Source organism: Lepus europaeus, chromosome 8 (genome assembly GCF_033115175.1).
Source record: "Lepus europaeus isolate LE1 chromosome 8, mLepTim1.pri, whole genome shotgun sequence".
Lineage (NCBI taxonomy): Eukaryota > Metazoa > Chordata > Mammalia > Lagomorpha > Leporidae > Lepus > Lepus europaeus.
In genome coordinates, this window is record NC_084834.1 from 72,472,274 (window position 1) to 72,495,047 (window position 22,774).

Sequence of the window (22,774 nt, forward strand, 5' to 3'; positions counted from 1 at the left end):
TCATAGTGTCCATTTCACTTCAACAGGTTTCCTTTTTGGTGCTCGGTTAGTTGTCACCGGTCAGGGAAAACATATGATATTTGTCCCTTTGGGACTGGCTTAATTCACTCAGCATGATGTTTTCCAGATTCCTCCATTTTGTTGCAAATGACCGGATTTCATTGTTTTGACTGCTGTATAGTATTCTATACATGTCCCATAATTTCTTTATCCAGTCTACTGTTGATGGGCATTTGGGTTGATTCCAGGTCTTAGCTGTTGTGAATTGAGCTGCAATAAACATTAAGGTGCAGACAGCTTTTTTGTTTGCCAATTTAATTTCCTTTGGGTAAATTCCAAGGAGTGGGATGGCTGGGTTGTATGGTAGGGTTATATTCAGGTCTCTGAGGAATCTCCAGACTGACTTCCATAGTGGCTTTACCAGTTTGCATTCCCACCAACAGTGGGTTAGTGTCCCCTTTTCCCCACATCCTCTCCAGCATCTGTTGTTGGTGGTAGATTTCTGTATGTGAGCCATTCTAACTGGGGTGAAGTGAAACTTCATTGTGGTTTTGATTTGCATTTTCCTGACAGCTAGTGATCTTGAACATTTTTTTATGTGTCTGTTGGCCATTTGGATTTTCTTTGGAAAAATGTCTACTGAGGTCCTTGGCCCATCTCTTAAGTGGGTTGTTTATTTTGATGTTGTGGAGGTTCTTGATCTCTTTGTAGATACTGGTTATTAACCCTTTATCTGTTGCATAGTTTGCAAATATTTTTTCCCATTCTGTCGGTTGCCTCTTCACTTTCCTGACTGTTTCTTTTGCAGTACAGAAACTTCTCAATTTGATGCAATCCCAAATGTTAACTTTGGCTTTGACTGCCTATGCCTCAGAAGTCTTTTCCAAGAAGTCTTTGCCTGTAGCTATATCTTGCAGGGTTTCTCCAATGTTCTCTAATAATTTGATGGTGTTGGGTCATAGATTTAGGCCTTTAATCCGTGTCGAGTGGATTTTAGTGTAAGGTGTAAGGTAGGGGCCTTGCTTCATGCTTCTGCACATGGAAATCCAGTATTCCCAGAACCATTTATTGAATAGACTGTCCTTACTCCAGGGATTGGTTTTGGATCCTTGATCAAATATAAGTTGGCTGTAGATGTTTGGATTGATTTCTGGTGTTTCTATTCTGTTCCATTGGCCTATCCATCTGTTTCTGTACCAGTACCATGCTGTTTTGATTACAGCTGCCCTGTAGTATGTCCTGAAATCTGGTATTGTGATGCCTCCAGCTTTGTTTCTGTTGTACAAGATTGCTTTAGCTATTCGAGGTCTCCTTTGTCTCCATATGAATTTCAGCATCATTTTTCCAGATCTGAGAAGAATGTCTTTGGTATTTTGATTGGTATCGCATTGAATCTATAATTGCTTTTGGGAGAGTGGACATTTTGATGATATTGATTCTTCCAATCCATGAGCATGGAAGATTTCTCCATTTTTTGGTATCCTCTTCTATTTCTTTCTTTAAGGTTTTGTATTTCTAATCGTAGAGACCTTTAACATCCTTGGTCAAGTTTATTCCAAGGTATTTGATTGTTTTAGTGGCTATTGTGAATGGGATTGATCTTAGAAGTTCTTTCTCAGTCATGCCATTGCCTGTGTATACAAAGGCTGTTGATTTTTGTGCATTGATTTTGTATCCTGCTACTTTGCCAAACTCTTCTATGAGTTCCAATAGTCTCTTAGTAGAGTTCTTTGGATCCCCTAAATAAAGAATCATATAATCTGCAAAGAGGGAGAGTTTGATTTCTTCCTTCCCAATTTGTATCCCTTTAATTTCTTTTTCTTGCCTAATGGCTCTGGCTAAACTTCCAGAACTATATTGAATAGCAGTGGTGAGAGTGGGCATCCCTGCCTGGTACCAGATCTCAGTGGAAATGTTTCCAACTTTTCCCCATCCAATAGGATGTTGGCCATAGGTTTTTCATAAATTTCTTTGAGTGTATTGAGGAATGTTTCTTCCTTACCCAGTTTGCTTAGAGTTTTCATCATGAAAGGGTGTTTTTTTTCATTATTTGAAATAGAAATGTCTTGTATCTGCTGGCTTACTTACCAAAGATCCCACCACAACCAACACTGAATTAGGATGAAGTAGAGGCCTCAATCTTGGTCCCCAACATGGGTGGTAAGGACCCAAGTGCTTGAGCTATCACCTGCTGCCTCCCAGAGTTTGCATTAGTAGATGTAAAATATGCATTTACCTATGTTGATTGTCGACTAAAACATTTCAAGTCTTTTTCTCAGAACCATTGCAAAAGTTTAAGGATGTATCTAGGACTGTTTTTGTCTTTTTTTTTTAAGATTTATTTATTTACCTGAGAGGCAGAGTTAGAGAGGCAGAGAGAGAGAAGGAGAGAGAGAGAGAAAGAGAGAGAGGTAGAGAGGTCCTTCACTCCCCACATGGCCACAATGGCTGGGGCTGTGCTGACCTGAAACTAGGAGTTTCCTCTTGGTCTCTCATGTGGGTGCAGGGGCCCAAGCAGTTGGGCCATCTTCACTGCTTTCTCAGGTCAAACCATAAAGCTGGATCAGAAGTGGAGCAGCCAGGACTCTAACCAGTGCCCATCTGGGATGCTCTCACTACAAGTAGCGGCTTTACCCACTATGCCAGAGTGCCTGCCCCTGTTTTTGTCTCTATGTGTGAATAATTTGTTTTAGAATTCTTCATTTTTAAAGATTTATTTATTTATTTGAAAGGCAGAGTTAGGGATAGGGAGATATCTTCCATCTTCCAGTTTACTCCCTAAATAGCTTCAATGGCTGGGGCTGAGCTGGGCCAATGCCAAGGAGTCTGGAATTCCATCATGATCTCCCATCTTGGTGGCAGGGGCTCAAGCACCTGGGTCACCTTCCACTGCTTTCCCAGTACCTGAACTTGCAGCGTAATGACCAGGACTTGAACTTGCCCTCATATGAGATGCCACGTCACAGGTGTTGGCTTCACTCACCATAACACAAGACCAGACCCTCAACATAGAATTCTTGGCTTACATTCTTTTTTTCTTCTAAAATTTCCATAGAAACTGTCTCCCTGGGGCTGGTGCTGTGGCTTAGCAGGTAAAGCCACTGCCTGTAGTGCCAACATTGCATATGGGCACCAGTTTGAGTCTTGGCAGCATGCTCTACTTCTGATCTAGCTCTCTGCTATGGCCTGGGAAAGTAGTAGAGGATGACCCAAGTCCTTGGGCCCCTGTATCTGTGTGGGATGTCCCAAAGAAACTCTAGAGTCCTGGCTTTAAATCAGCCCAGCTTCTGCTATTGCAGCCATTTGGGGAGTGAACCAGTGGATAGAGGACTTCTCTCTCTCTCCCTCTCCCTCTCTCCCTCTCCCTCTCTCCCTCTCTCCCTCTCTCCCTCTCTCTCGCTCTTCCTCTCCTTTGCCTCTGCCTATTGTTCTCTGTAGCTCTTTCAAATAAATAAATCTTTAATAAAGAAACTGTCTCATTTTTTCTTTTTTTCAAAATAATTTTTACTCATAATTCTTTTTCTTTTTTTAAGATTTTATTTATTTTATTTGAGAGGTAGAGTTACAGATGGTGAGAGGGAGAGAGAGGTCTTCCTTTCGTTGGTTCACTCCCTAATTGGCTGCAATGGTTGGAGCTGAGCTGATCCAAAGCCAGGAGCCAGGAGCTTCTTCCTGGTCTCCCACGTGGGTGCAGGGGCCCAAGGACTTGGGTAATATTCTACTGCTTTCCCAGGCCATAGCAGAGAGCTGGATTGGAAGTGAAGCAGCTGGGACTCGAACCAGCACCCATATGAGATGCCGGTGCTTCAGGCCAGGGCATTAATCTGCTGTGCCACAGTGCCAGCCCCCATCTATCAAATCTTAACTTAGACTGCAGGAAAGGTAGGAAGGATAGCTCATGTGGAATGAATATTGAAACTACAGACTGTAAATACATAGAGGGTGAGAATGAGTGCTGTAGGTGGGCAGCAAGCTTCGACAAGCACCAAGACTCAGATGTGAGGAAAAGCATGGTGGGTTTGTGACTAAATTGCAACTCTTAGAGCCGGAATGAGTGTGGTGGACTCGGGAGAAGCCATGGCAGCCAAATGAAAATGCCTCATAGGTTATGTGACCCTTATAGAACCCAGAATCCCACCCAGCCCAGCTTATTCATGGAGAAGTCTCTCTTAAAAAAAACAAAACAAAACAAAAAGCAAAAAAAACCTTCAGTTCAGTAACAAAAACAAACCAACCAAAATCATGAAGCAGCTCTAATCTGTACTTGCATGTCTCAAAGATCATTAAAATCTTCACATTCCCCTCCAAATCCCACTTCCTGCTCTTCTCTAACACTGCAAAACTGCCCTGAATCTGTTAATTTTCAGTATTTTCTTGCCATCCAGGTCTGGTCTTCCCAGATGCCCTCTTTCTCGTCTATCTTTTAAGTATACTCAATGTCTCTAGATCCTTTTCCTTCTCTGGTGATTTCTTTGTCTAACTTCCTGATCCTATGTCCCCAGAGATACAGAATAGGCCTGACGGAGCTATTTGACAGCTCTTAGCAGAGAAGGGAGGAGAGAAAGAGGAAGTATGTGCACTTTTATAAGTACACAGCCAATTACACTTAGGAACCTGGACTTTATTTTGGAGCTAGTGGCAGCCAGAGGAAGATTTCTAGCCAGGGAATGACATAGCCAGGTTTGCATGTTAGAATGTTTAGTTTCATAGGATTGCAGAGAACAAACAAATAATTACTCCAGTTATATAAACATAGTATGTGCTTATCCTAACTACCCTGATACAGGACATAAGGGAACTTGTTATCACAGATAACTTTAAACAGCTTAGCTAAATATAAATAAAAAATCAGGATCGAGGAAAACTATCTCTGCAAAAATGAGTGGTGTTATGGTTTCTTTGATTCAACTTCAAACTTATCAGAGTTGTTTCTGGAGTACTGGGTAGGACAGCTGCTAACCTCAGCCTATGACAGCAATTGTGATAGTTGGCTTCAAAGTGATTTCTTTGGGATGTTTTTGTTAAGATGATGATTAAGAACACAGTGTAAATTTATTTTTAGGAACTATAAGGACTTTTTGTCTAATAACAACTTAAGAAATGTGGAAAAAATAAGTTAGAGGGACTGGGTATACTGCTTTCTAGCGTGTCAGAATCAGGTACATGAAATAGAATCCTAAAGCATGAACAGTTAGCATATCCATTACCTGTTATTTCTTAGAAGTTTAAGAAAATTTACCTATTTTTATTTGAAAGGCAGAGAGGGAACACATGTGTACACACTCACAGTGAGCTTTGGTTTGCTCATTTACTCCCCAAATGTTTTCAAAACCAGGGCTGGGCCAGGCTGAAATCAGAAGTCTAGAACTCAGTCCAAGCCTCTCATGTGGGTAGGGACCCAAGTTCTTGAGCTGTCACCTGCTGCCTCCCAGAGAGCACATTAACAAGAATCTGGAATTGAAAGTGGAGATAGAACTCAAATCAGGCACTCTGATAGCTGGTGTGGATATTCTAAATGGAATCTTCACTTCTGAGTCAATGGACTATCTCTTAGAGTTTTGATAGGTGCCGCAGAGAAAGGGGGCACATTTAAAAGCAGAATTGTTTGGCGGCAATTGTTGTGATACAGTGTGTTTAGCTGCTGCTTGGGACACCTGCATCCCATATCAGAGTGCCAGTTCAAGTCCAGGTACTCTTCTTCCAATCTGGCTCCATACTAAAGTGCCTAGGAGGCAGCATGTGATGGCTCAAGTACTTAAGTTCCTGCCACCCACCTGAGATACAGGGACAGAGTTCCTGGCTCCTGACTTCAGCCTGGTCCAGCTCTGGATATTGTGGGCATTTGGGAAATGAACCAGCAGATGGAAGCGCTCTCTCTCTCTCTCTCTCTCTCTCTCTTGCAAATAATAAAATAAATAAATGAAAGTAAATGTATCTGATTTATTCTTGACATAGAAACGCAAATCTCTGTAGAGTTACTGGGAAAGTCTGATTCTAAGTTTCAGGCTGTCTGGACATATTTATGCCATAATAAGCATTTCCATATTAAATGGTTCATTATGTGGTATGACCACATAATGACCAATTGCAATTTTCAAAACCCTGTGCTTCCTGTGGTAAATTAAGGCATCCTGGTGCTGCTTCTGGTTTGTAATGGGGGTCTTCAGTCGGACACAATATAAAGGCATCCTCCAAGGGGCTGCCAATTGTGGATAGTTCTATTTGTAAATTAATTCAGAATGAGGGAAATGCCTATATGCAGTTGGCACAAAATTAATATGAATTCCCTTTTCCTTCTCTCCAAGAACCTGGCTGCCAGGCACCAGGTGTTTGTGTTGTTATTGAATCTGCTTTCCAGGATGAACGTAAGATCAGGGATGTATCTGTCATACCAGTGGAGCTGCTTTCCCACGTTCCTTTCCCTTTGCCCGAGGTTTTGTGATTCTACTGGGATCACGAGAAAGGAAAAGAGTTTGACAGTTTGGAAAGGCTTCATAGAAGACGTGATAGTTAAAAAGAGAATAGTTAGGGTTGGAGAAATAAGGGAGCAATCAGGTCAAGTGAGAAACATGAACAAAAACTGAGAGCTAAGATGTCCTGCTGGGGCACCTGTGAGCAGAGAGGGCGCACACTCTTGGGGAGTAAAAGATGGAAAATGGAACTAAATTAGGCAACCCCACTCTTCTTCCTCATTTTATTTGAAAGGCAACGTTAGAGTTAGTGAGAAAGAGAGAAAGATGTGCAGGCCAGGATTCAAATCTTGCCTCTGCCTATTTATTTTTGAGACCTTAGGCAAAAGCCTCAAGTGGCTGGGGCCTCAACTTCCTGCTCTGTAAAATGGGACTAAAAACAGGGGTGGCGGCTGCGGATGGAAGAATGTCCAGGACTCACAATGGCAACAAACTCCATTCGAAGATGCTAGTTGGGAGGGTCAGCCCCTACCCCAGCATGCAGGACTGAGCAGTGGGCTTCTCCCAAGCACCAAGGGAGCTCTGGCTGCCTCCCCTGTGTGTGTGTTTTAAGATTTTTTTTTTTTTTTTGACAGGCAGAGTGGACAGTGAGAGAGAGACAGAGAGAAAGGTCTTCCTTTAGCCGTTGGTTCACCCTCCAATGGCCGCCGCGGTAGGCGCGCTGCAGCTGGCGCACCGCGCTGATCCGATGGCAGGAGCCAGGTACTTATCCTGGTCTCCCATGGGGTGCAGGGCCCAAGGACTTGGGCCATCCTCCACTGCACTCCCTGGCCACAGCAGAGAGCTGGCCTGGAAGAGGGGCAACCGGGACAGGATCGGTGCCCCGACTGGACTAGAACCTGGTGTGCCGGCGCCGCAAGGCGGAGGATTAGCCTAGTGAGCTGCGGTGCCAGCCGAAGATTTATTTTTTAAAACAATTTTGAAGATTTATTTATTTATTTGAGAGGCAGAGAACGAGTGAGCTAGAGAGCCAGAGAGGTCTTTCATCCGCTGGCTCACTCCCACAATGGTCAGAGCTGGGCCAATCCAAAGTCAGAAGCCGTGAGTTTCTTCTAGGTCTCCCACACAGGTACAGGAACCAAAATACTTGGGCCATCTTTCACTGCTTCCCAGGCCATTAGCAGAGAGCTGGCTCAGAAGAGGAGCAGCAGGGACATGAACGGGTGCCCATATGGAATGCTGGGGCCACAGGCAGAGGCTTAAACCACTACACCACAGTGTCGGCCTCTAGAAAATGTCTTACTGTTATTACAAAACTGTACGTGGCTCACAGAGAAGAACAGAGGAAATGCCAGAAAGTCTAGGGCAAAAAGAAAGCCAGCCAAAGAGAGGTGAACTCTCACATGAGGCATGCAAAATCCAGGCTTGCTCTAAACATTTTGTTTAATGTTTAAAATCAGTATGAAGGGTACTGGGCAAAACTGGACAGGCCTTTGGAGAAACAAAGACTCTCTAGAGTCAAGAGTACACTCACAGTAAATGTCCTTTCACAAGCATCACTTGTCGCCTTTATTTCCCTATATGGCATGGGCTAGAATTTGGGTCTCATCTGAATTTCATCCTTGGTATTTATATTTAATGTATAAGTCAGAATCGACTTCTGTACCCTCAGGAGAAATACTTAATGCAGCAGAAAGGGGTTTCTCAGACTTTGATGCATCTTAGGGCTACCTGGGGTCTCCACTTTTTGCTGTGTTCATGCCCTCATGTGATGTTCCCTCCGAGACCCTGGGTTTGGCTCTGGAACTTGTTTTGGCCAATAGAATAAGCGGGTGGTTAAGATGCTGGTTAGGACGTTCCTTATATCAGGCTCCCAACTCCAGCTTCCTTGCCGAGGCAGACCCTGGGAGGGGGCGGTGTCAACTCAAATGATTCGAGTTCCTGGCTCCAGCCCTAGTTCAGCACCAGGGAGTGAACCAGAGAGGATGGAAGATGGTTCTCATGTGCAGGACAGCACAGCCACCAGCGGAGCACACTCAGTCCACAGAATGGTGAGATCAGAAACCCTGCTCTCAGAGAAGCTGCTATGTTTAAAATAGAGAGAGAGAGAAAGAGAGAGAGCGAGAGAGAGAGAGATCATGGGGATATCTTACCACTGGACAGAGGGAGGCTTTGCACCACCCCAGCCTCTGGCTTGCAACTGGTCAGAAACTGCCTTACCACTGGGCAGTGCAACAGGTGGCTCTGGGGTGCGAACGACAGGTGGGACCTCATGCTTGTATGCTGAGAAACGGCTCTGCCATATGCCCATTCTTCACATGCAATTTTTTTTTAAAGATTTCTTTTTATTTATTTGAAAGAGTTACAGAGAGAGGTAGAGACAGAGAGAGAGGTCTTCCATCCAATAGTTCACTCCCTAGATGGCTGCAACGGCTGGAGCCGCGCTGATCCGAAGCCAAGAGCTTCCTCCAGGTCTCCCATGTGGGTGCAGGGGCCCAAGGACTTGGGTCATCCTCTACTGCTTTCCAAGGCCATAGCAGAGAGCTGGATCGGAAGAGGAGCAGCTGGGACTAGAACCAGAGCCCACATGGGATGCCGGCGCTTCAGGCCAGGGAGTTAACCCGCTGCACCACAGCGCCAGCCCCTACATACAATATTACAAACAGCCTAAGGAATCAGATACTCAGACTCCTAGTTAATAACCTGATTTTGCTTCATTCTGTGGGTTTTACCTAGGAAAGCCCCCAGCCCAGTGCGTGGCGCTCTCTTCTGAGTTCTTTCACCATTTGTGCCAACTGGAGACTGTTTCTTCCGATAGCTTAAACGGATCACAACACATAGATTTCCCCAAAGGACTCAGCCCTCCCATCTGACTGCACCCATGTCGGTCTGTGCTGGGGCTCATCCCTGAGGGGTCTTTAGGGTGGGAATGCCCAACGGGCTCCCTGTGATGGGCCAACTCCGAATCCATACACTTTGCACTCCAGGTTGCTTTCATTATAAATTACGTGGTGATCTATTAGCAATGTCTGCCTTGGCAATCCGCATCCATTAGATGCGCCTGGAAGAAGGGTGTTAACGGGGAGGGACTACAGTGCCGGCCAAGGGCTCAGAAAGGGACGAGGCCTGTGCTCCAGGCTCAACAGAAGTGGTGGTTCTGCTACCGGAGCTGTCAACCCGGCCAGCGGCTGAGCGGAGAGCTGGAAGGCCGTGGAGCCCTAGCGACCTCTGCAGAGCCCTGTGGAGCAGCCCAAGCCACAGGGAGCCCGGAAGGACACCCTCGAGGGCTTTAGCTCCTTCTCTCCCTGAGCGTCCATCTTATCTGGTCGGAGACGGCTGCTGGCCTCAGAATGTTCGATGCCACTCAAGGAGGGGAGCAGACACGTCTGGCGCTCACCCAGACGTCACCTTAACCTCTGGATAAAAATGTGGCGCTTCCCGGGCCAAACTACAAAGGTTTATCTTTTTTTTTTCTACGTGCTGCCAAGAAACTACAGTCACGTGAGAGGACGTTCTCTTTTCTAATCGAGTTCCAGGACTAGGACACACGGCTTTGAGACCCACAGCCTCAGACGCGAGAGCGTGGGTGAGAGGATGTGGCAGGGACCAGAGACCAAACGCGGCGGGTCCCTGCTCCTCGCACGGGGCCGTGGGCTGCTTCGTCCAGCTGACTTTGGGGATGTGGTGATGCCCCGTGAGTGTGTCCGGGTGCGTGTGTGTGGAAGACCCCCACTCGCTGCTTGTGAGTTTTGGACGCTTGCTTCAGGATCCGTTCCCCTGGCCACTCCTCCTGCGTCTTCTCGAGGGCTGCCTGTGCCGGCATCCGCGTGTCCAGGTAGTGCCGCTTCGCCGCTTCATCCTTTTGGCTTGCTCCCGTCGCTTCCAGAAGTTTCACCGTGTTTTCGTCCTTTTTCTTCTTCCGCTTGGTCACTCTGCACTCTGCGGTGCCTTTCCGCTCCAGCACACGCTTTTACAACTGCTCTTAGGCCTACATGGTGCCTGCCTCGGTTCAATAAGGTGAGTTCCTTTCTTCTTCTTCTTCTTCTTTTTTTTTTTTTTTAAAAGTAGCGATCTATGCAGTGTCAAGTGAAGGGTGGAGAGTTTAGTGCATGAAAACTTAGTCATTCAGATAACAGTTACTTGTGTCATGCTTATTCATTATATTTAACTTTTTTTAAAAAATATTTTTATATCTGATTCTATGCTAGTTCCCCTTTTCATTATACCACAGTGTTGACGTGTATGTATTTTTAACCTTAGGTTAACATTCAGTATCAATCAGAAACTCCGTCAGTTTTACATATGGAGGGAAAATGAAGTATATAAAGAAGTTTAAAACATTTGGAAATAAGGAGATAAAATGATTGGATTGGGCCCTTTCTTTTTGTGCATGGGAATATTCTATAAATAATTTTTATCTCTATCTTAGAATTGCAAATATTCTTGATATTTAAATTTAAGTGCTTTAAAAATCATTTAATATGAATTCTAGATCATCAGATATGTGACAGCAAAGGTATAATCTTCCTGAAAATTACCTTTTTGCAGGAATATTTGCATGTGAAGCAGCTTATTTTTCTCAGAATGTATGCTTTTCCCAGAAACCAATAATTTCCCTTCAGTATTTTAAATCAGTATTTTTCTCTTTTTCCACAGTGTGTTGATGGTGGTGGGAAACTACTTGAGACTCTGTTTAGCTATGTAGATTTTGAAATTATTATGTCTTTCTCAATGGGGAGATCATTTGAATTGGAAATCAAAGTGTTGATTCAGGATAGAAACACTGATGCAGCATTTTACCGTGTGACAGCATCAGAAGTTCAAAGTGAAAATTAGAGAAAGTTGCAAGTGAAGGAAGATGCCTTGAAGTTCAAATCCTCCAGGAAAATTCAGTAAAACTAGAGGTGATTTTCCAGAGATGTAGTAATGACTCATTGAGTTAAAGTTTTAACTTAAGAAAAAGAAAACCATGTTTTTTTAAAAAACAATTTTGACTGGCAAAGTTAAAAAATTATAAAAAAACCAAATGAAAAGAATTAAATAATCTTTTAAAGCTCTTCTGGTGATGATAACATCTTTTTTTTTTTTCAAAGATTTATTTTATTTGAAAGACAGAGTTACAGAGAGAGGTAGAGACAGAGATCTTCCATCTGCTGGTTCCCTCCCCACATGGCTGCAACAGCTGGAGCTGTGCTGATCTGAAGCCAGGAGCCAGGAGCTTCTTTTGGGTCTCCCACATGGGTGTAGGGGCCCAAAGACTTGGGTCATTTTCCACTGCTTTCCCAGGCTATAGCAGAGAGCTGGATTGGAGTAGCCAGAACTTGAACTGGTGCCCATATGGGATGGCGGAGCTTAAGGCCAGGGCTTTAACCCGCTGCGCCACAGTGCTGGCCCCCATGATGCTAACATCTTTCTAAGGTTGAGGAGTCCTGTTTTCTTCCTGATATGATGGACTCGTTTTTGGTTCATTGAGCCTAGTTTCCTGCAAATAAAACATCTCTGAATTTCATATGAAGCTGGTGTAACACATGGGCACTATCTGTGTATAAAAATCCTTCTGCAAGAAGTAAGGAATTCTCAGCTGCTGTACCCTTGCTTCATCTATTGTGCTCTAGCAATTTTTCATGGTTTACACCAGCCCTTTTGTAAACCATTCTATGTGGTTCCTGGTTCCAATCTCATCCTAACTGTCTCGACTTTGTAACATTGTCATTTTGACAACTATTTTGTTCCTCACCTCAGAGTGCTACTTCCCTACCTTCTTATGGTATCTTGATGACTCTTTTTAATCTCAACTTTGGTCATCCTTGCTTACTCTGTTAGACAATGCTGTTTGCTCAGTCTCAGGCTATTGCTGCCCACTCATTCGGACCACAGGAGCTGCTGTTTGAGGTCAGGGAGGCTTGACTCCTGCTCAGAGAAACAGCCATGCTTCTATTCATCCTGCCAAACCCCTGTCATCATGTAAAATGCAGTGTGAATTTTGTCTCCTGATGAAAAGTAGAAAGGGCATCTATGGACTTTGATAGAAAAATCAGTTATTCTGACCCAGTCAAGTGAGAACTAGGCCTTTATAATCAAGAGTCCATCTCTAGAGCATTTGGCTTTGTTTGGTGTGCTTGGAAGCAGTACCCCACGGTAGCTTGAGAAATCCACTATGAAGACAAAAGACCATTTGGAAAGCATCTCTTTGGTATCTAATTAGCATATATATATATATTTTCTTTTTTTCTCCAAAGAAACGTTTTATTTAGTGAGTACAAATCATAAGTACAACTTTAGGAATATAGTGATTTTCCCACCATACCTGCCCTCCTGAGCCCACTCCTACCCCATCTCCTCCTTTCTCTCCCATTCCTTGTCCCATCTCCATTAAGATTCATTTTCAATTAACTTTTACACAGAAGATCAACTCTATACTAAGTAAAGATTTCAACAATTTGGGCACGCACATACACACACACACACTCACAAACAGAACAAGTTTTACAGTTAATTCTCATCATGTAACTCTTTGAGGACGGAAGTCCTGCATGGGAAGTAAGGGCACAGTGACTCCTGTTGTTAATTTATCAATAAACTCTGTTATGTATGGTGTCAGTGATCACCAGAGGCTCTTGATATGAGCTGCCTAGGCTATGGAAACCTTTTGAGTCCACAAACTCTGTCCATAAGCAAAGTGAAGTTCTCTCCTCCCTTCAGAGAAAAGTATGTTCTTTGATGGTCACTTCTTTCCACAGGGGTCTCTTTCACAGAGATCCTTCATGTTGGACTTTTTTTTTTTTTTTTTTTTTTTTTTTTTGCCGTAGTGTCTTGGCTTTCCATGGCTGAAATGCTCTCACATATATATCTCTGAAAGCTTAATGTCAGATAAAAACTGAGGCTTAAGTGCTTAGCAACTATATTATTTTTTCTTTATGAATATAAAAATGTTTTTAATTGACATAGTAATTTTATGTATGTATGGGGTATCTTGTGGTGCTTTAATATATGTATACAATGTGTAGCCAGCATATCAGGGTAATTGGCATACCATCACCTCAAATATCTATCATTTCTTTGTATTGGAGGCACTCAAAAATCCTTTCTACCTGCTATTTTGAATTATGCAGTTAATTGTTGTCACCCACAGCTATGCTTCTGGACAGAATTCTTCAACTAATTATTTTAAGATTTTTTTTTTGTTTGTTTGCAGAGTTACAGAGAGGGCGGGGTGAGAGATCTTCCGTCTGCTGATTCACTCTCCAAATGGCCCAACAGCCAGGGCTGGGCCAGGCCCAAGTCAGGAGCTTCATCCAGATCTCTCATTTTAGTGCAGGGGCCCAAGCACTTGGGCTATCTTTTGCTGCTTTTCCAGGCACATTAGCAAGGAGCTGGATTGCAAGTAGAGCAGCTGGGTCTTGAATTGGCGACTATGTAGGATTCCACTGTTGCATACAGTGTCTTAACCTGTTACGCCACAATGCCGGACCCTCTTCATTGAATTTTATGTAGGGTATAGTTCTGTGTTTTTCTCTTGCCATGTCTAGGCCACCCTGACAGTAAGTTAAAAGGACCCTTAAAGTGAACTGATTTTTAAGTCATTTTGTAAGCATAGTGCTGTACTATTTGCTATTGGTTTAGTTGTAGCATCTGTGATAAAGATTTGAGTTTATTATTAGCATCAGCAGTCAATCCAGAATGGGACGTGGATATGAAAAATCTCAAGAGGAAATTAGCATTAAAATGAAGATACAATATCGAAAGTCAAGCAGCCAATGCTTATTTTCTCTTTAGCTTTGGTTGAACTGCATTTGAAATATCATATATATTTCTACAGAGCACTGAGTTCAGAAAGAGATGTATACACCTCCAGAGTTGAAGGTGGAGTAAGAGAATGGGAAGAAGATCCACGTGAGGAACAGGTAAGCCATGGGGGTGTCCGTCGGTGAAATATTGAACTCAGTGGAAGACTAATCACTGGTTTCAAGGATCTCCAGGGCTCTTGACTAGTAGCTACACACAAATTTTTCTAATGAGAGGATCTGGAAACAGAATATGTTTATGAAGTTGCAAAGAAAGAAATGAAAATAATTCATGATATAAGAATTTTAATTTCTAAGAGAAAATTTATTTCTAATATTCTAGGATATATAACACTTTTCTAGCTGTAGATTTCTTAGTAGACTGTTTCTTCCATCTAATTTACAATTTAACAAATTGACTCAATGCTTTTTTTTTGACCACAGTTCTGTAATCTCAGGTAACTTGACTTTTCTTGGATTCAGTTTTCTTGTTTTGCCATATGGTATGCTCTATGTAAATGTAAAATGTTGTTATCTTTATTGTCTAGCAAAAACATAAAGAAGTGTTAAGTCCCTAGTATGATTTATGGAATTTTAAAGTAAATAATGGTTTTAAGTATTTGAGGTATGTTGTTCTGGGAAGGCAGAAAAATCACTAGGCTAATTTTCCAATATTATAGCCTTATCTATCATATTTTTAAGACTAAAAGATTTTTATTTGTTTGAAAGGGATGGAGGATGGGGGGAAAGAGAAAGAGAGAAAGAGAAAGAAATAGAGATCTTTTCATCTGCTGGTTTGCTCCTAAAATGCCTACAATAGCTGGGACTGGGCCAGGCTGAAACTTGGAGACTGGAGACTCAATATGTATCTCCCTTGTGGGTGTCTGGCACCTAAGTACTTGGGCCATCACCTAGAATCAGAAGCAGAACCAGAACTTGAACTCTGATATGGGATGCAGGTGTTGCAAGTGGCATCTTTAGCCACAAATGGCATCTTTAACCAAAAACCTGTCTCCTGTATTATAATTTTAAGATTACGTTTACCCATCCAAGTTCACATAGGAAAATATGCAGTCATGTTTGATATGATCTTCTTCCATTTCCTTTTCCTCTGTAATTCTTGGCTATTTTTGTTCTATTATAATGAAGCTTCATTTTCCCTCATCCCTACCTTTGGTCCATCAGATTCTCACTCTGACATGAGCATTTTGTAGATGAATTTCTGGCTGCTGAAAACTAGGCCTGTGAACCATGCTGGATTCTGTTTATAACTGGTAGACATACTTCCTTTGTGCACTTACTTCATGTCATTTCTTACCTTGTGATGCTGTGCTTCCTGTTTTTTTTTTTTTTTTTTCCATATCACAGGTTTGGCTAGTCAGGCCCAGAGCATTCTGCGTGATGTTATTTGAGACCATTTTGCTCTTTTTGTCTGACAAGTCTGTCACCTGTGCCCCACAACATGCTCTAATTTAATCAACCCAGAGTATCTTGAAATTGGTCCTTCCTACTGATGACACTTGAGATGCTTTTTATCTTGGTGGTGCATGAATAAACTTCAACAATGTGTATATTAAATAGGAAGGAGAAAAATATGCATGTTTCAGTATATAGCTTGATTAGTTTCTACTGCTTAGACTATTAAAGATTTAAAAAATATTAACTTCAATGTTAAGTAATATGATTAACTGAAATACATAAAAAGAATGATGGAACATTCTGGGGGCAGATTCTCTCTCCTGGTACCAATTTCATTTCAAAATTCTCCATAGAGTCAACAGTGCCAAATCTGGAAAGACATAGGAGAATAAAGAAAGCAAATAGGGGCTGGCATTGTGGCGCAGCAGTTTAAGCTGCCGCCTGTGATGCCAGCATCACATATAAATGCTGGTTCAAGTTCTAGCTACTGTACGTCTGATCCAGCTCCCTGGCAGTGTGCCTGGGAAAGCAGAAGAAGATAGACCAAGTAACTGGGCCCTGCACCCACATGGGAGACTGATGGAGTTCCTGATTTCCGGCTCTAGCCTGGTATACCTGGGTGTTGTACCATTTGGAAAGTGAACCAACAGATGGAAGTATCTCTTAGTGTCTCTGTCTCTCTCTCTCTCTGTCTCTCTCTCTTTTTAAACAAATTAATCTTAAAGCAAACAAAAGCTGTCGGTTTTGAGCAACAGCAGTGATACATGAACACAAAATTTCATTGAATGGTGAATGTGGGAGTTGAGTGGCTATCTGTGGGCTATTGCTTCTTTGAATGGTAAAGAGAGAGATGCTGAAGGGACAACCTAGAGAGCAGTGGTACCCAGGCAATCAGCATCCTTCTGAAGACTGGAAAAGTATGCCTAAAGGATTTGAAACTGCTCACTGAGGAACCAGGGTTGCAGCTCTTCTGTCTTCCGATGCTACCACTACTCCTTGCTTTTCTGTTGTTATCATGCATGATCTGGATTCTCTGAGTGGAGGCTAGGGACCAGACACTAGCCTAGAGTAGGCAGGGTGTGCAAATAGATATGGGAGGCAAAAAAATGTACTGTGGGCAGTTGAAGCTTGTCTGATGCCTTTCTTTATACTGGAAAAACTAGTCCTAGAGTACTTTGAGGAAGAAAACCAAAGTGGCAATTAATGTTATTTATCCTCCTCCCACTCCATAAATATAGGCTTTCCTCAGGGTTAAATCATCGAGGTTAAATCATCGGATGTTTATTATTTTTCCCTTGTCCTTTTCCCCCAGGCTTCTCTTGAATTCCCACGTCCCCTGTGCATGTGCCTGGCTGTGTGTTAGTCCAGTGATCTCACTGCCTTTGAGATTTCCTTCCCTCTTCCCTTGGAATTAAATTCATCAATTCTGAAGCCAGTTTTTACCAACAGTTAGTGGTTTCTTATAAAATTAGGCAACCAGTGCTTTAGCTTGTTATCAGACAAGAGAGGAAATTCAACTGAAGGCATGTCTGAGCGTAAACTGATCTGGGCGTTGAATGTCAAGTTCTTGTTTCAGCTCTGCTCTTCACAAGCTGGGTGTTGTGCAACTTGGTTTTGTCATCAGTAACGTGAAGGGGTGGAACCAGAACAAGCCATAGTTCCCAGCAGCTTAATGAGACTGAAGGATGACTTTCGGTTCAGTTTAAGAGTATAATGCTGTACTTCCATGGATACATGGGCAGCAAGTGCATCAACTGATTTAAAAGTTCATTTAAGAGACACATGATTAGGTTTACTCCAACTACTTAACAGCATTCTGGGTATTGAGGGGAAAGAAGTAACTAGTATTGCCAGTTCCTGGTTTGAATGAAAAATGGGCAGTATTTTGAGAAGTTGGGACAAGAAAGAAGTAATGAGGTTTGGCAGATGAAGGTGGGTTGCTTGTCTACCAAAACATAGACTTTGCACATTAGTTAATGAATAATAGTATTTCGCAGTTTGGCTTCAAGAAAATCTAAACAAAACCACTTGGACATTTCAAGCTGAGATTTGAAGAAAACTGGCAACTAATTCTCCCACCTCAGGAGGATTTTATGTTTATATTTTGGCATGTGAAGCTCCACCTCCTGCTCAATGCTTTTCGTTTAGAAACTCACAAACTGTTCCATTTCCAGGCAGTGCTAGTAAACATTCCATGTTTCCAGAGTTTCCCACAGATCTGAATAGCATTTGGTCTGACTGTATACTGCATTCACGTGTGTGATGGGAAGAGTTTGCAGCCTCTATTTTTCTTCTCAGAGGAAGCAGAGCATTTAACTTTAGGATGCACAAAGTGTATTCTGTTTGTGCATCTGGCCATTTTGCTTGACAGGTTAGAAATATGCTGTGGAATTTTCAAATGTCACTAGGAGTTATTTCCCAATTTTGAATCTTGAAATGAGATACTTTATGATAATCCTTTATATTCTGGAACTGAGAATTTTGCAGATCATTTATTGCAGACCTCTTTACCATGAGGCTATTCCAATCTTGATGCTCAGACTACACATCAGTTCTTAAGCAACATGACTCAGAAGGGTTTATTTCAAGAATAAGAAACATTGTCTAACTTTCTGGCTGAAAATAATATCTTCTCTCTCTGTATTATGTTTTACATTTCCAAAAATAAATTTTAATAAATACTTGGGAGCAAAAAGAACAAAGCTGGCAACATACAATATCTGACTTCAAAATATATTACAAAGCTATAATAATCAAAACAGCATACTGACCAGAAAATAAATACAGACCAATGGAACAGAACAGAGTCCAGTAATAAATCTGTGAACTTGTGGTCAGTTGATTTTTGTGAAGAACCCACAGCACATCATGAACAGTTTTATCAATAAATGGCATTGCATTACTGTATTTTTTTTTAAGATTGATTGATTTATTTGAAAGAGTTACACAGTGAGGGAAGGAGAGGCAGAGAGAGAGAGAGAGAGAGGTCTTCCATCTGCTGGTTCACTCCACAACTGACCTCAATGGCCAGAGCTGCACCAACCTGAAGCCAGGAACCAAGAGCCTTCCTCCGGGTCTTCCTATGTGGGTGCAGGGGCCCAAGGACTCGGGCCATCTTCCACTACTTTCCCAGGCCATGGCAGAGAGCTGGATGTAAGTTGAGTAGCAAGTTCTCAAACCACGCACATATGGAATGTGGGCACTGCAGGCGGTGGCTTTACCCGCTATGCCACAGCGCCGGCCCCAACATTACTGTATTTCTGCATGCGAAAGAGGGAAGTTAGATCCTTACCTTATATTATATAAAAAATTAACTAAAATGGATTAAAGATTAAATGTAACAACTATAAAAACTACTGGAAGAAAATATGGGTGGGTTGGTACTGTGGTACAGTGGGTTAAAGCCCTGGCCTGCAGTGCCAGCATCCCATATGGGTGCTGGTTTGAGTCCTGGCTGCCCCACTTCCAATCCAGCTCCTGGTAATGTGCCTGGGAAAGCAGTGGAGGATGGCTCAAATGCTTGGGCCCCTGCACCCACGTGGGAGACCTGGAGGAAGCTCCTGGCTCCTGGCTTCGGATTAGCTCAGCTCTAGCCATTGTAGCCATTTGGGGGGTGAACCAGTGGATGGAATACCTCTGTCTGTTTCTGCCTCTCTGTAACTCTTTCAAATAAATAAAATAATTTTTCTTAAAAAAGAAAATATGGGTGGAAAAGCTCTCTGCCATTTATCTGGGCAATGATTTTTTTTGGTTATAATCCTCAAAGCACAAATAATAAAATGAAAAATAGGAAAATGGTATAATCATTTTAATTAATATTTAATCAAATAATTAAGTAATTAATGTAGATTAAATTATAATTTAATTTATAAGAAAAATATAATCCTGGTGAAGATAAGGAAAAAAGGGAACCTTTGTTTGCTGTTGATAGACAATACAAACTAGTACAACTGTAATGGAAAAAAAAATGGAAGTGCTTCACAAAAACTAAAAATAAAGCTACCATATGATCCAGCAGTGCCCCTACTGGGTATACATTCAAAAGAAATGAAATTAGGGGCTGGCACTGTGGCATAGTGGGTAAAGCTGCCGCCTGTAGTGCCGACATCCCTTATGGTCACTGGTTCAAGTCCCGGCTGCTCCTCTTCTGTTCCAGCTCTCTGCTGTGGCCTGGGAAAGCAGTGGAATATAGCCCAAGTCCTTGGGCCCCTGCACCCACAAGGGAGACCCAGAAGAGGCTCCTGGCTTCTGGCTCTGGCCGTTGTGGCTATTTGGGGAATGAATCAGCAGATAGAAGACCTCTCTCTGTCTCTGTCTCTCTCTCTCTCTCTCTCTTTCTCTTTCCCTCTCCCTCTCCCTCTCCCCTGCCTCTCTGTAACTCTGACTTTCAAGTAAAATAAATAAATCAGTATGTCAGAGAGATAGAACCATTTCCGATTTCATTGCAGCATTATTCACAACAGTCAAGATAAAGAATCAAACTCTTATCACTGAATTAATGGAGAAAATATGGAATACATGCATAATGGAAAACTACTAAACCATGAAAAATAATTATATCTTGTAATTTATGACAATGTGGTTTAACCTGGAGGATATTATAGTAAGTGAAGTAAGCCTGACACAGAATGACAGATATGACATGGTTTCACTTACATGGGAATCTAAAAATGTTGGACTGAATAGAAGTAGAGAATATTAGTGGTTATTTATGATTGTGTATGATTAGGGAGATACTGCTCAAAGGACACAAAATTTCAGTTAGGAGATAGTTCAGGGCTGGTGTTGTGGCATAGCAGGTTAAGCCTCTACCTGGCATGTTGGCATACCGTATAGGTGCTGGTTCGAGACCTGGCTGCTCAGCTTCCAACTGAGCTTCCCTCTATGTGCCTGGAAAAACAGTGGAAAATAGCTAAAGTGGAAAATGGCCCAATGGGAGACCTGGAAGAAGCTTCTGGCTCCTGGCTTCAGCCCATCCAAACCCTGGCCAGTGCAGCCATTTGGGGAGTGAACCATCCGATCAAAGATCAGTCTCTGTCTTCCTTTTGTTGTAACTCTGCCTTTCAAATAAAAAAGAAAATACTTAAAAAATACTCCAATGTGGTGGTTATATCTATCTATTTATCTATCTACAGAGAAATAGTTCAGGTGATCTGTATATCATGGTAACCATTGTTAAAAGGATAGGTTCTGATATCACAACAAAGTGATAAGCATGTGTGGTACTGGATATGTTATTTGGGCATTCTAAAGTAGATACCTATTTCAAAACATTGTAACTGATAAACATATACTTTTATATTTGTCAATAAATTAGAAAAAAACTTTGTGAGGAAAATAATTTTGTCATAGTCCAGCATTATAATTCTTTTTCAGGGTGTTCAATGCTTTCTCAATATAACAACAAATTAACACCTATGGTGCTGGCTTTCCATATGGGCACTGGTTCATGCCCTAGCTGCTCTACTTCTGACCCAACTCCCTGCTAATTGCCTGGGAAAAGCAGTGGCAAATGGCACAAGCATTTAGGCCTCTACCACCCACATGGGATGAAGTTTCTGGATCCTGGCTGTGGCCTGGCCCGGCCCTGGCCTTTGAGGCCATCTGGGGAGTGAACTATCAGGTGGAAGCTAACTTGCTCTATGTCTTTGTCTCTGACTCAAATAAAAAATTAAAAAATAAACTCATCCTGAAGTCTTTATGATTGGGAAAAACCTGAGCCTTTTTTCCCTCTTCTAATTAGGAAAGGCAGCATATTTTTAACTGGACCTGTGTGTAGATAAGAAGTATCTTTGCTCCCCCACTTTTCTCATTCTTTTGTGTAAGGTATGAGTGTGCAGAAGGGAATGTGCCTGAGAAACTACTGGAATTCATAAGAATTTGGCAAAGTTGCAACATGCAAAAATCAATAACTTTTGTATACACAAACAATGCTCTGGTTGAGAAAGGACACGTAAGATCATTCCCCTTTACAATAGTACAACAAATTTAAATACCTTGGGATAAATTTAACCAAGGACATGAAAGATCTCTCTAATGAAAATTATAAACCAGTAAGGAAAGAAATAGAAGTATACAAAAAGAAATGGAAAATCTTCCATGTTCATGGATTGGGAGAATTAATATCATGAAAATGTTCATATTACCCTAAGCAATTTTCAGATTCAGTGCAATCCCAATCAAAATACCAGCGGCATTCTTCTCAGATCTAGAGCAAAAATGGCCCTAAAATTAATGGATACACAAGAGATGCTGAATAGTTAAAGCAATCTTAAACAAAAAAACAAAGTTGGAGGCATCACAATACCAGATTTCAGGACATAGGGCAGTTATAGTCAAAACAGCCTGGTACTGATACAAAAATAGGCATGTGAACCATTGGAACAGATTAGAAACCCCAGAAAATTCACGTATCTACAACCAACTAATCTCTGACAAGTGAGCTGAAATCACCCCCTAGAGGAAGGAAAGTCTCTTCAACAAATAGTGTTGGAAAATTGGATCTCTGCATGCAGAAGTATGAAAAAAAGCTCCATACCTTACACTGTTGATGGGAATGTAAACTAGTACAACCATATGGAAGACAGTATGGAGATTTCTTAGAAATCTGAAAATTGCTCTACAATATCCCTGAGCCATCACTCCTGGGAATTTTCCCAGAGAAAATGAAATCAGAATATGAAAGAGCTATCTGTACCCCCATGTTTAGAACAGCTCAATTCACAATACCTAAGATATGGAATCAACTGAGATGTCCATCAACTGATGACTGGATAAAGAACTTCCTGGTTGAAATATTACACAGCCCTAAAAAAGAATGAAACATAGTCTTTCACAACAAAATAGATACAATTGGATACTATTTCTTAGTGAAATAAGCAAGACTCCCCCAAAATAAACTTTTTTTTGAATTATAGAAACTAATATCTAGAATACCAAAAAATATGTATGAATGAAGTTGACATTTTGAGATTTGATTATTGTTTATAGCCCATGTCTATACTCCTGAGGAACAGTGGTCTTTTTACTTACAACTTGCTGAATTTTTTTTTAAGATTTATCTAATTATTAGAAAGTCAGTTTCACATAGAGAGAGGTCTTCCATCTACTGGTTCACTCCCCAGTTGGCTGCAATGGGTGGAGTTGCACCGATCTGAAGCC